Raw genomic sequence first — 12,362 nt, 5'->3', positions numbered from 1 at the left:
TTGGAGGCGTGCGCCAGATCTTGATGGAGGAGGCGCACAAATCCCGATTCTCTATTCATCCAGGGGCGACGAAGATGTATCGGGATCTTCGTATAGATTATTGGTGGCCCTGAATGAAGCGGGATGTGGCCTGGTACGTCGAGCGGTGCTTGACCTGCAGGAAGGTCAAGGCCGAACATTAGAGACCGCATGGCAAGATGCAGCCGTTGGACATCCCGTTGTGAAAATGGGAAGATATTACGATGGATTTTATCACACAGCTTCCCAAGACCGCGCGTGGAGTAGATTTGATTTGGGTCATCGTGGATCGATTGACCAAGAGTGCTCATTTTATTCTGATTCAGGAGAGCATATCGGCCGAGAAATTGGCCGACATCTATATTAGGGAGATTGTGGCGCGACACGGGGTTCCAGTATCAGTTATCTCGGACAGGGATGTGCGTTTTACTTCCAGGTTTTGGAAGAGGTTTCATGAGGAGTTGGGCACTCGTCTGCATTTTAGCACCGCCTTTCACCCGCAGACGGATGGTCAGAGTGAGTAGACCATCCAGACTTTGGAGGATATGTTGCGGGCATGCGTGCTAGATTTCGGTGGTAGTTGGGATACCTATCTTCCCTTGGCTGAGTTCTTGTACAACAACAGTTACCACGCGAGTATCGACCGCCCTCCTTTCGAGATGTTGTACGGACGGAGGTGCAGGACCCCGATATGCTGGGGAGAGGTTGGTCAGAGGGTCATGGGGAGCACCGAAGTGGTGCTCAAGACTACCGAGAGGATTCAGCAGGTTCAGAGCAGGCTTCAGACCGCGCAGAGTCGGCAGAAAAGTTACGCCGACAAACGCCGATCCGACCTGGAGTTTCAGGTTAGGGATATGGTTCTCCTGAAGGTGTAGCCTTGGAAGGGAGTCATTCGATTCAGGAAGCGGGGCAAGTTGGGCCCGAGGTATATTGGGCCGTTTAGGGTTGTAGCCCGGGTGGGCAAGGTGGCGTATAGGTTGGATCTGCCAGCCGAGCTCAGCCAGATCCACAACACTTTCCATGTTTCTCAGCTGCGGAAGTGCCTAGTGGACGATTCAGCGGTAGTGCCGTTTGAGGATATACAGGTTGATGACAACCTGAATTACATTGAGCGTCCAGTCGCAATCCTCGACAGGAAGTCGAAGGATTTAAGGAACAAGCAAGTGGAACTCATGAAGGTGCAATGGAAGCACCGGAAGGGATCGGAGTGAACTTGGGAGCCGGTGGAAGAGATGATGGAGCATTACCCCGAGCTGTTCCAAGATCGAGCAGCAGAATTCGAGGACGAAGTCTAAAATAAGTGGGGGAGATTTGTAGCACCTGGTTCCTGGTATGTAAGATTTATCTGAATATTTTGTATTATTGGCCTGGGACTCGGCGAGTTGGAGGCCCGACTTGCCAACTAGAGACGATACTTGGGACGCAGTTAAGTTGGCGACTCGGCGAGTCCGCGCTGTCCGATGAAACCCTAATTTCCACGGGTTTGCACCCTATTTAAACGACCATTTGCGCCCCAACTCCGCCCCTTCACCCTCAGAAGCCCTCCATACATTCTAGCCCTTGTTCTTGTGAGTTTGAGGCTTATTAGTGTGTTTCCTTGAAGATTTTGAGAAGGAAGAAGAGTAAATCAAGAGGAAGGGAAGGAAGCCAAGCATCTCTATGTTCTCTCAGTAATTTCTTTAAGGTATAACTCGTTTTCCCTCTGTTTCTATGCTTATTACTCCATTAAAGTCCCTCTTGAACCCCTTTATGGAGTCATATTGCACACAAGCCCTAGATCTACCCCTTTTGGTGCACTTTAAGCCTTAGAACCTTTATTGGTGATGATCTACACGTAAAGTTGGAAACTTTACGTGTAAACCAGGCCCTAGGAGCCCAGATCTATGAATGGCATGGAATAGATTTGAGCAAGATCGCGTATATGGCTTTTGCATGAAGTAGACTCAGCGAGTCGCTCATCTGACTCGGCGAGTCTGGTCGCGAGTCTCTGAGTTTGTCCCCTTTTCGTTGTGTCGAGTTGAGTAGTGAGTCCTGGGCTCGGTGAGTTGGTAGTCGAACTCACCCGTGAAGGAACTCGGCGAGTTAACGCCCTGACTCGGCGAGTTCAAGACAATCTTCTTAGATCAAGATCAAACTCGGCGAGTTGTTCATACAACTCGACGAGTAGGATGAAAGACTTGGATATTGGTTTAGAAGGAGAACTCGTCGAGTCAACGCCCAACTCGACGAGTAGAGACGGGTTGCAGGACAGTTGATTGGATAACGACTCGGCGAGTTGGGGAGCCAACTCAGCGAGTCGGGTCAACTGAAAGATCACTTGGCTTTGACTTTTAATTTGATCAAGGGTAAAATGGTCAATTTACCCGAGGGTCAGTTAGCGGTGTTTGATTGAGTGTTTTGTGGGAATTATTGCCGGAGGATTTCCGGAGCAACAGCAGACAGTCAATTCCCACACAGACCAGCAGCTATTTCGAGGTGAGTTTCCTTCCAGTAGGAACAGGTCTAAGGCACCAAGGCCGACCCGTGTAGACGAGATGTTAGTACTAGAGTGTGGGCCGAGCCTGTATCTCTTGGTTTAGTCAAGTATGATATATGTGTCGGTATGATAGAGTTGTCTATACTTGTTGTCTGTGTGATACTTGTATATTATGAGTTAGCGGTTGAGTGTGGACAAGGCCCGTATCTCTCCGAGAGTGGAGTGTGGGCTAGGCCCGTATCTCCCAGATAGTAGAGTGTGGGCGAGGCTCGTATCTCCCGGCTAGCGAAGTGTGGGCAGGGCCCGTATCTTCACACGTGTGGGCGAGGCCCGTATCTCCCGGCTAGCGAAGTGTGGGCAGGGCCCGTATTTTCACAAGTGTGGGCGAGGCCCGTATCTCCCGGCTAGCGAAGTGTGGGTAGGGCCCGTATCTTCTCGAGTGTGGGCAAGGCCCGTAACTCCTAGCTAAATGTTGTTTGTTATATGCTTGCATGGTATGAGGTATTATGGGGGAACTCACTAAGCTTTGTGCTTACAATTTACAGTTTTGGTTTCACGTACGTCTTCATCGAAGGGGAAGGAGCTGGCGCGTTAACGGCACATCATGCACACACACTGGTTTCCGCATTTACGAGATTTCTCATGGATTTATACTATGATATTTCGATTGGTTGTATGATTTGGCTTTTAGACATGGTATACGTTGTGATGTGGTTTGATCAAACAATGTTTTTAATTATTAATGTTTTCTAAAGTAATGTTTTAAAAACAAAATTTTTGGACGTGAAAATTGTGTCGTTACAGTGACTTTTCATAGGATTCAAAGTTTGTAGCTTTATTTTCCAGGGTCATGAGAACATTGTCAAAAATAGCCATGACAACATCAAACTTGTAATTCGAAATGTCACAAAGTGATGAGCAAACCAAATTAACTTGATTAAAACCTGTTGCATGATTAGGTTCATACCAGCTTTCTCTCAGTTATCCTTCTCCAACCTCTAATTTTGTTTTTTTTATGTTGGACATGAGTCTGCTTGATGAGTTTGTTTGTAGCAAAGATCATGCCATCATGAATCTTGAGCATGGTAGAGGTGGTAGAGATGTGATGGTCAAGATTATATTTGTACCATTGTTCAGCTTCTTCTAGAATGTGCTTCAATCAGAGAGAAATAAGTTGATCTAATTGGTTTTCCCTGCCATGTTCTGAGGGAGTAACAGACTTGATCTCAGAAATAGATTTGATAACCAAATCTAATTTTGAATAAAGTACTCCGACCTGAGCATTTACCTTCTCGATCTTGGAATCAACTTGTAACATCCTATTTCATGTCATTTCTTATTTCAGGGTCGTGGGTCGGAAGTCAATTGTGTAAAAGATCTAGGCCTTAAGGAGGTAAATATTAGACCTTGTGGAAGGAGGTAATGATGGTTGAGAGATCTAACCCTTGAATTATTGTTAGGGCCGAAGGGTAGAAAGGGAAAAGTCGCAGTCCGAGTTCTTGCATGAAATATGGATTTTTGTTTGAGAAGTTTTTAGTCCAAGATATTTAGATAATATTGTAGAGCTCTTCAACACCTTTCCGTGGATATAAAGAACGTTGAAAACATAGTTGGAACAAAAAAGTTACGACCGTTTGAAGTTAGGATATTTTTGGGTTAGTCGCGTACGTTGGGCATACTAGGGTATCCCGAGTACGCTGGGCATACTAGTAGTATGCTTGGCATACGCTATCAATGCCCAAACCCTATTTTCATGGGTTGAGCCCTATTTAAGCTCATTAACTTCCCCAAACCCATTCCATTTTCAGCCTCCACCTCTCCAACACCCTCGCTTGAAACCCTAATACTAATTTGAGCCTTATGATAAAAAAAGAAGGTGTTTTTAGGTGCTTTAGAGTGTTCTTGGTGCACCTTGGAGAAGAAGGAACTCATTGAAGAAACATTGTTTACATTGGATATTGTATATCCAGACCTTGTTCACCTTGATCTTTCTTCTAGAGGTATAAAATTTGAATCTTGATGATGAAATTGTTAGATCTAGCTAGTTTTGGGTGTTATGAGTTTTTCGTCACTTAAATGCATAAATTTTATATCTTGAAAGTTTGTGACCTTGTTATGTATAAATTTGGAGACTTTATCCATCTAAACATCATAATGATTCAGATTTGAAGGTTAGAGACTTGGACGTAATGAATTAAGTTGAAAACGATGCACTTTTAGTACCTTTGCGACTTAAAGACTAGATCTTGTTTGTTGGGACCATTCTAATGGATAATGTTGGAATCTTTATCCATTATGGATCTATTAGGAACCATAAAAATGTGATCTTGGTCCTTCTATCCCTTCCATGCAAGAGTTGTAATGTCTTAATGGATTAATAAGGTCCCGTTTGATAGTTGTTGACTGAGAAAGTGCTGACTGAGAAAGGTCTGTCTGAGTAAGAAATTCTGACCGAGTAAGATATCATATCGTTTGATTGAAAATCTGACTGAATTTGCTGATAGCTGGTGCAAAATGACCATTTTACCCCGATGCACTACACGTTTCTATGCAATATAATAATAATAATAATAATAATAATAATAATAATAATAATAATAATAATAATAATAGTCATTAATAATAATAATAATAATAATAATAATAATAATAATGTATACAAAAACTTCCAGCATAATAGACATTAGATATATTATTTTAGACATTAAAACACAAAAAGACCTCCAGCTTGCTGGTAAATACCAATGCTTCTACAAGGGAGACCCAAGTTTTATTCCCGTAACCTTCATTTTCCTCTATTGGAGTTGCGAATTTCTATCCAAGCCAAGGGTGCTATTGGAAAGCCTTGCTTTCTTTCTCAATCAGCTATCTCCCAACTTCTTTCTCGGTCAGACCTTTCTTTCCGAGTCATACGCCAAGATTTTTTTATCAAACACCTTCCGTCTAACCAGTCAGCAAAAATGGCTGACTTGACTCGGTCAAATGCATATCAAATAGTGTCACACCCCCAAACCAGAACGGCGGAAACGTCTGGGGGTGGATGGAGTGACTTCATGTACATTATCATAACAATTGAATAGTAATGAAACATAGCAACACAAACATTCATACATTTGGATTTCAAGTATTACATTATTTACAACCACAATTGTTCAAAACTCGAATACAATTAACTAAAAAGTAGGAAAAACATGAATGACGACGCCAACCCTCAAAAAGGGTTGAGTACCTGCCTTGTAGATCCCTGATAATACAAGTCGTTTTGAAAAGCGTCAACTAAAAAGTTGGTGAGTTCATAAGCATATTTGCAAGTAAAAAAACTTTGTAGTATCTTTGTTTATAATAAGTTGTAAAACTCCAGAAAATCCAATATTTTCTATAAAACGTAGTTGTGAGTCCAAAATCGTGTATGATTGCATGCATGTTCTTTTTACTTTCCTTTGTTTGTATTAGAAAGAGTGTGTTCCCAGAAAATCCTATATTTTCTGTATATAAAAGAGTTGTGTTCCCAGAAAATCCTATATTTTATGCGAATTTCAAGTTCCTTTTTCAAATAAGAAAACAACTTATTTATTTCAAACTTGCAACAGATACTTTATGACACGCGTTTTACATAATTTATGACATGCGGCTTTTCCATGTCTTAAGAGTTTTTATGGCACACAAATTATGAAATGCCAATATTTCGGTCATGAACTGTTTTATCCACCATTTTGGTAAAGCTTTTTATAACACTTTTATAAAATTAGGCATTTCAAAAGGTAACTAGTTGTAACATTTGGTATAAACATAGCATGATATCTTGGGTTTTAACCCATAGAATCATGAATACAAGTTTATGACCATTTTACAAATATAATTATTTTTAGTAAAATACCAAATCACGTATTTATATTTTGTGCCTTGTTACCGGTTTGAAAGTTTTGAGTCAAGATATTTTCATGTTGATTTTTATGATGATAAATAGGATAACAATTCTTTTTCACAATTATTTGATCCATTTTTAACACAACATTTAAGATGCATGCGATTACCCAAAGTTTAAACACATGACACATAGGTACATGCTAATATCCAATGGTTAAACGAGAGTGACTTGTATCCTCCCCCCGAAAACATGAAAAATACAAAAAATAAGGGGGTGATGAAGCTCACCTTGGGTTGGATTTGGTGGATGATTTGAAGTGTTGAGATGTTTGTAAATCCTAATTACTTGAATGATGTTGATGAACTTCCTTGAGAGTAATATTAGCCTAAGGGTTTTAGCACATTTTAAATGTGTGTAAATAGAATGTAAATAACATAAAGATGTATTGGAGCACTAGAGAATCACGAAATGCTTACTAAATCTAAGGAAATGCTTGAAGAATCAAGCCTTTGGAAATCTTGGAACTTGACCTTTTTGGGAGTAAATGGACTTCACAGAAAGTAGAATGGGGTTCGTGATATGTGAGAAGTGGTTTTCATTCATAAAGGAAGAATGGAGGTGATAAGGTGTGTGCTTGGTTAACTGTGGGTTATTGCATGGATATTTGGCGGTTACTACGTGGTTAACTGGGTTTATATTGGAAATAGAAGTGTTATCACATCTCAAGGTCAACTACCCTTGTCTTATTCACACCTTATGACCGTAAACACCATAGAATGGAGATGTTTACAGCCTTGATGCCTCCTAGAATTGTGTTTACGGCCATAGTACCTTCCTATAATGATGTTTATGGTCTTGGTGGTCCACTAAAGGTGTTCACGGCCATACCTTTGGTTTTAAGGGTAGTTCACGGCCAAACCATGGCCCATTAGGGGTGTTTACGGCCAAACATTACCCAATGGAGGGGTTTACGATCTTGGACGGTTCCTAGGAAGGTGTTTATGGTCTTAATTAATAGAAAACTCAAATATGTTGGCCTTATAGTTCAAGTGTTCAAGTTTGTGACACAATTACAAGTTCTTGGGCTAACATCATTTGATCCTTGTTTGATTGCATTGTTTACTTAAGACTTATTGTAGCTTGAACTCCAACTTATTTGTCACGCTTCTCCTTGCTAAACTTGTTTACTTTAAAGAGTTTACCTTATATGTGATTTCTAAAGCGTATTCTTCCATGTACAAGCACTATGCCCTTTTAGTTTTCAAGATTTTCATTGTAATAGGGTTACAATTTAGACGTTGCTTGACCCAAATATTTCGGGTTGTCACAAACAGGGCCTAAGTTAGGGTTTTAGCCTTTGGACCTTCCATAGCCATGGAAAGTGTAACACTCCAAATCAAGTATTACCTTTGAAGCCCTTGAAATTATAAATATTGAATAATAATCCCTTTAGTACATTAGGCGTACTTCATGAGTATGCTTAGCGTACCATGCATGGATGATCGTGGTGGGCCATCACGTACGTGGGGCGTACATGATGGATGTTCAAACCCTAATTTCATAACTTAAGACCTATATAAGCATCCTTATCTCATTTGAGCTTCACCCTAACTAGCCTCTTTCACCTTTAAACATCCCTGAAAACCCTAAAATCATTAGAGAGTGTGCTCTAGAGCTTTTGAGTGTTTAAACACCATCCTTTTTGTGTGTTAGCTACAAAAAAGAAGAGGAAACAAGCTTAAACGAAGAAGAGCTTCTGGATCTTACATTTTGAGCATTCTATGAAACTTAAGCAGGTAAAAAGCTTTCACCTTGGTTATCATTTCCATTTCTAGAGCTAGGGTTTTCTCCTTAGTCCTTTTTTGTGTTCCTAAACCACCTCTTGGGAGTTTGAGAAAATATAGAGCTTAGGGAGGATAGATCTGAGGTCCTTTGGTCCATTCATAACATAAAAATGGAGTCTTGATGGGTGTTTTGACCCCATGCATGGATTAAGACTCTTGGAAAGGTCTTAATGGGTTGTTGGGAGCATAAGGGACATGCAAAGGCATAAAGTTGCCAATTTTATACCTTAGGATGTCTTAATGAAATCAGATCTAAAGTTTAGACTTTAGAACATCGAGTATTAAGCATTTAATGGAAAATGTGCTTAATCTGTTTGTACGTTGGGCGTAACTTAGAGTACGCAACACGTACGACTCAGGGACTCAGTATGTTGCACGTACCAGGGTGTTACGCATGGCGTATGCACATCAGATGGACTCAGACCTCTTTTTGGGCTTGTAAGCCTTTGGGCCTTATTTAGTCATTGGGCATGGTCATCTTTTGAGTTAGTGGGAAAACTTATCTGTTTTGGGCTATGGTTCCTATGGTTGGGATTTATTGGGCCATGAGTCCCATTAAATATTTGGACATGGACTTTGGGCCCATCATTAAAGGAAGACTTTTGGGCCATTGTAAAAAGGACTTGAGGTTTGGGTCCTTTGATTTGGATTATGTCCGACCTTAACTTGGGATAATTATATTATTGTTCAGTACGGGTGGTCATAGACTCTTAGGAGAGCAGATCGGATTCAACAGACAAAGGTGAGTGTCCTCACCGTACCAATGGGTCGAAGTCACCAAGGCGGGCCCATTTTGTGATATGTGGTAGACTTGTTGTTATAGAGATGCATGGTATAATAGTTAGTAATGCTAAGCGTTATGCTAGCTATATATGTCATACTTGCAGGGAAGACCATGGGGGGAGCCCATGGCACTTGGATGTAAGACCATGTGAGGGAGCCCATGGCTTTTCAGGTAAAGACCATGGGAGGAGCCCATGACACTTGGATGTAAGACCATGTGGGGGAGCCCATGGCTTTCCAGCTAAAGACCATAGGGGAGCCCATGACACTTAGGTGTAAGACCATGTGGGGGAGCCTATAGCATCTTGGAGTAAGACCTTGGGGGGAGCCCACGTCATCCTTATATATTTATATGCATGGCTTATGTGGTTTATCTAGATTTTATAGCTAATATGGTTATGTGATTATGTGGATTGTGTGGGGTATGCTCTGGGGAACTCACTCGTTAACTTATAGTTTGTTGATTGTTTCAGGTACTTTTGAGCCTAAGAGCAAGGGCAAGGTCTGATGGCATGACATGCACTCTCAAAGGCATTTTTCTTTTGGGACACTTTGATATTTGAAATAAAGTTTGTTGATGTCTGAAATTGAAAAAATTGTTCTTGAGATTTTACGGATAATTGGAAATGTTTTGATATTTTAAAAATGAAAATTTTCTTTTAAAAATTGGTTCGTTACTGAAAGTCATAAAGGTGGAAACTTTATGACTTAAGAAAATGTTTTGAGGCTAGATCTGAGGTTCGGTAAAAAGTGCTTAAGGCATTAAGTGCTTAATGGAAAGGACGGAACTGACTTGAGTACGATGGGCATAACTTTCATACGTTGGGCACATTAAGCCATCCCATGTACGTGGGGTGTAAGTTGAGTATGCAGGGCGTACTCAACCAGCCTTGGACTTTGAATTTTGTTGACTCTATTGACCATTGACTTTTTGACCAAGTTCGAATTTAGGTCAAACTTGAGGCTTTTGATTGGTGATTAAAATTTTATATGGTTCTGATGTTAGTGGATCCACGGGAGCAAGAAGTGTAGCAGGGAGCATATCACAGTGTTCTCGGGTTTCTTCATTTCAGGTGAGTTTTGCCTCATTGTACCTGTGGTTCAAAGGCATCATTGTCAACCCACTAGTTTTTATTATGTTTAGTAGAAGGATGTCATAGGGACTATATATAGTCATGTAAAATAGACTGAGGACTCTTGATCTATGCTTTCTTGCCTTTTCCTTGTTTAGATGTGGCTTGAGAGTAGGATCATCTATCTGGGTGTCTATCTCACCTCTGAGTACATACGGTTATGCATTATTTAGATTGTTGGTATTTAGTATGTTGTTATGTTGTAGTGACCTGTTATATCCGCATCTTGGTAGTTAGTATGTTGTTATGTTGTAGTGATATGTTAGACCTGTATCCTGGTATTGAGGATGTGGCTATGTAGTAGTAGTCTGTAGATATGTATGTCTACCTGTGCTTGCTAGTTATCATCTAGTTGAGTGCCCTAGGGGATGTATATAGCCATGTAGGATAGCCTGGGAACCCTTCATCTAGAATTTCTTGCCTTTTCCTTGTTTGGATGTGGCCCTAGAGTAGGACATCTGTTTGGGTGGCTATCTTACCTCTGGTTACACACTTCATGGAGGTTAGTTGGTAATGGGACAGTGTGCGGTGCAAGGACTAGTAAACGGTAGTGATTTGTATGATTGTTGTTTTCCTGTACTATATGCCTACTTGATTCTTGATTGTTTATATGTCGACATATGGTAGTAGTGGGTTGAGGCGGTCCTGCTTTGTGTTGTAGGCCAAGATACCTGGTGCAGGCCTACTAGATGTCGTAGGCACGGTAGCTCGGTAAGAGCGTTTGGGTTGAGGTGTATCCTAATCATACATAACATTGGACCCTATAGACATTCGAATAGATGATCCTATCTTAACCCCTTCATCAAACAAGAGCAGGAAATAAGGCCAAACTAAACATTCTTAGGCTATAGAATCTTAGTTATGTATAATCATGATGCATACAATAAGCAACTATAGTAATGATGTCAATTTCATATAAGGAAGAACCCTAGGCTATCAAGCATCATATAATCAGGTAATACTATCATGTAATTCCTGAAGATCCCTAGCCTATCACTAGCATGTTGTTGTAACATGTCACAAATTAACAACAGTGTGGTAACTTAGGGTCTACTTACTGGCTCCAGCTGATCGTATAAATTACATCCTCCTTGATTATTTTGAAAACACTTTTTAGAATTGTTTTTAAAATCTTTTCCTTAGTTTGATACTGGATTCACACAAGTGTTCCTCAAATTCACTCAAACCAAGGCTCTGATACCAACTTGTAACACTCATAAAAATCATGATAAATTTAAAATTTTCAAAACCATCCAATTTCACAAATTGTTTACAAACATAGTTTTTAAAACATGTTCAACATCAGAATCTCCCAAAATCATAAGCGAAAGCATGAGGATGTGTACGGCCACAGCACAGCCTTCCCGCGATCATCTGAAGTACTTGAAACATAGCCCAAAACTGTAAGCCAACGCTTAATGAGTTCCCCCAAAATACCAACACATAACCACATAACATAAATATAGAAAACAGCATGCAATAGGTTAACAAATAAAATTCCGGATTACCCCTGAGCCCACAACATAAGTCTTGATTGCCCTCAGGGGCCCACAACTTATGTTTGGCTCACTTCCTGGCCAAATCAGTCCTTGGACTAAATACCATCAAGCCCTCAATACGAGTCTGGCATGCCCTGCTAGGCCCTCAGCTCATATCCAGAATGCCCATAAGCCCTCAGTACAAGTCTGGCAAGCCCTACCCAGCCCTAAGCTCATATCTGGAATGCTCGAGGGTTCGTTGGCTACCGCATGGAGCAGTACAGCCTCAACCTAACCCAACACAATATCTCGACTATATATATATATATATATATATATATATATATATATATATATATATATCAGAAAATAAACATAAACAAATAATCATGTAATAGATTCATAGGTAACCCTACAGATCTACCCGTCTAGCATATCAACAACCAGCATAAACATCCATATCTATCCAATACTCAACATATTAGTGAATATTAACCAATGGGCTGGCCTCGGTGCCTTCGACCCATAAGTATAGTGATGAAGCTCACCTCACAAAATCAATAGAAGCTGATCAGGTCCCTGACTCTGAAACTCAGCTCTCTAACTGGGAACTAATCCCACTAAAGACTCGATTTCATTAGAATCAAAAAATAACTAAAATACCCTCAATGGTTAAACTTAGTCAAAGTCAACTTGTCAAACCCACTAAGTCAACTGAGTCAGCCCAGCCGAGTCAACCCAACCGAGTCAACTCATTGGAGG

Source organism: Lactuca serriola, chromosome 9 (assembly GCF_051521515.1).
Source record: "Lactuca serriola cultivar US96UC23 chromosome 9, Lser_US96UC23_V15, whole genome shotgun sequence".
Taxonomy (NCBI): Eukaryota; Viridiplantae; Streptophyta; class Magnoliopsida; order Asterales; family Asteraceae; genus Lactuca; species Lactuca serriola.
The sequence above is the reverse complement of the archived record's forward strand: the minus strand, read 5'-3'. Positions refer to the sequence as shown.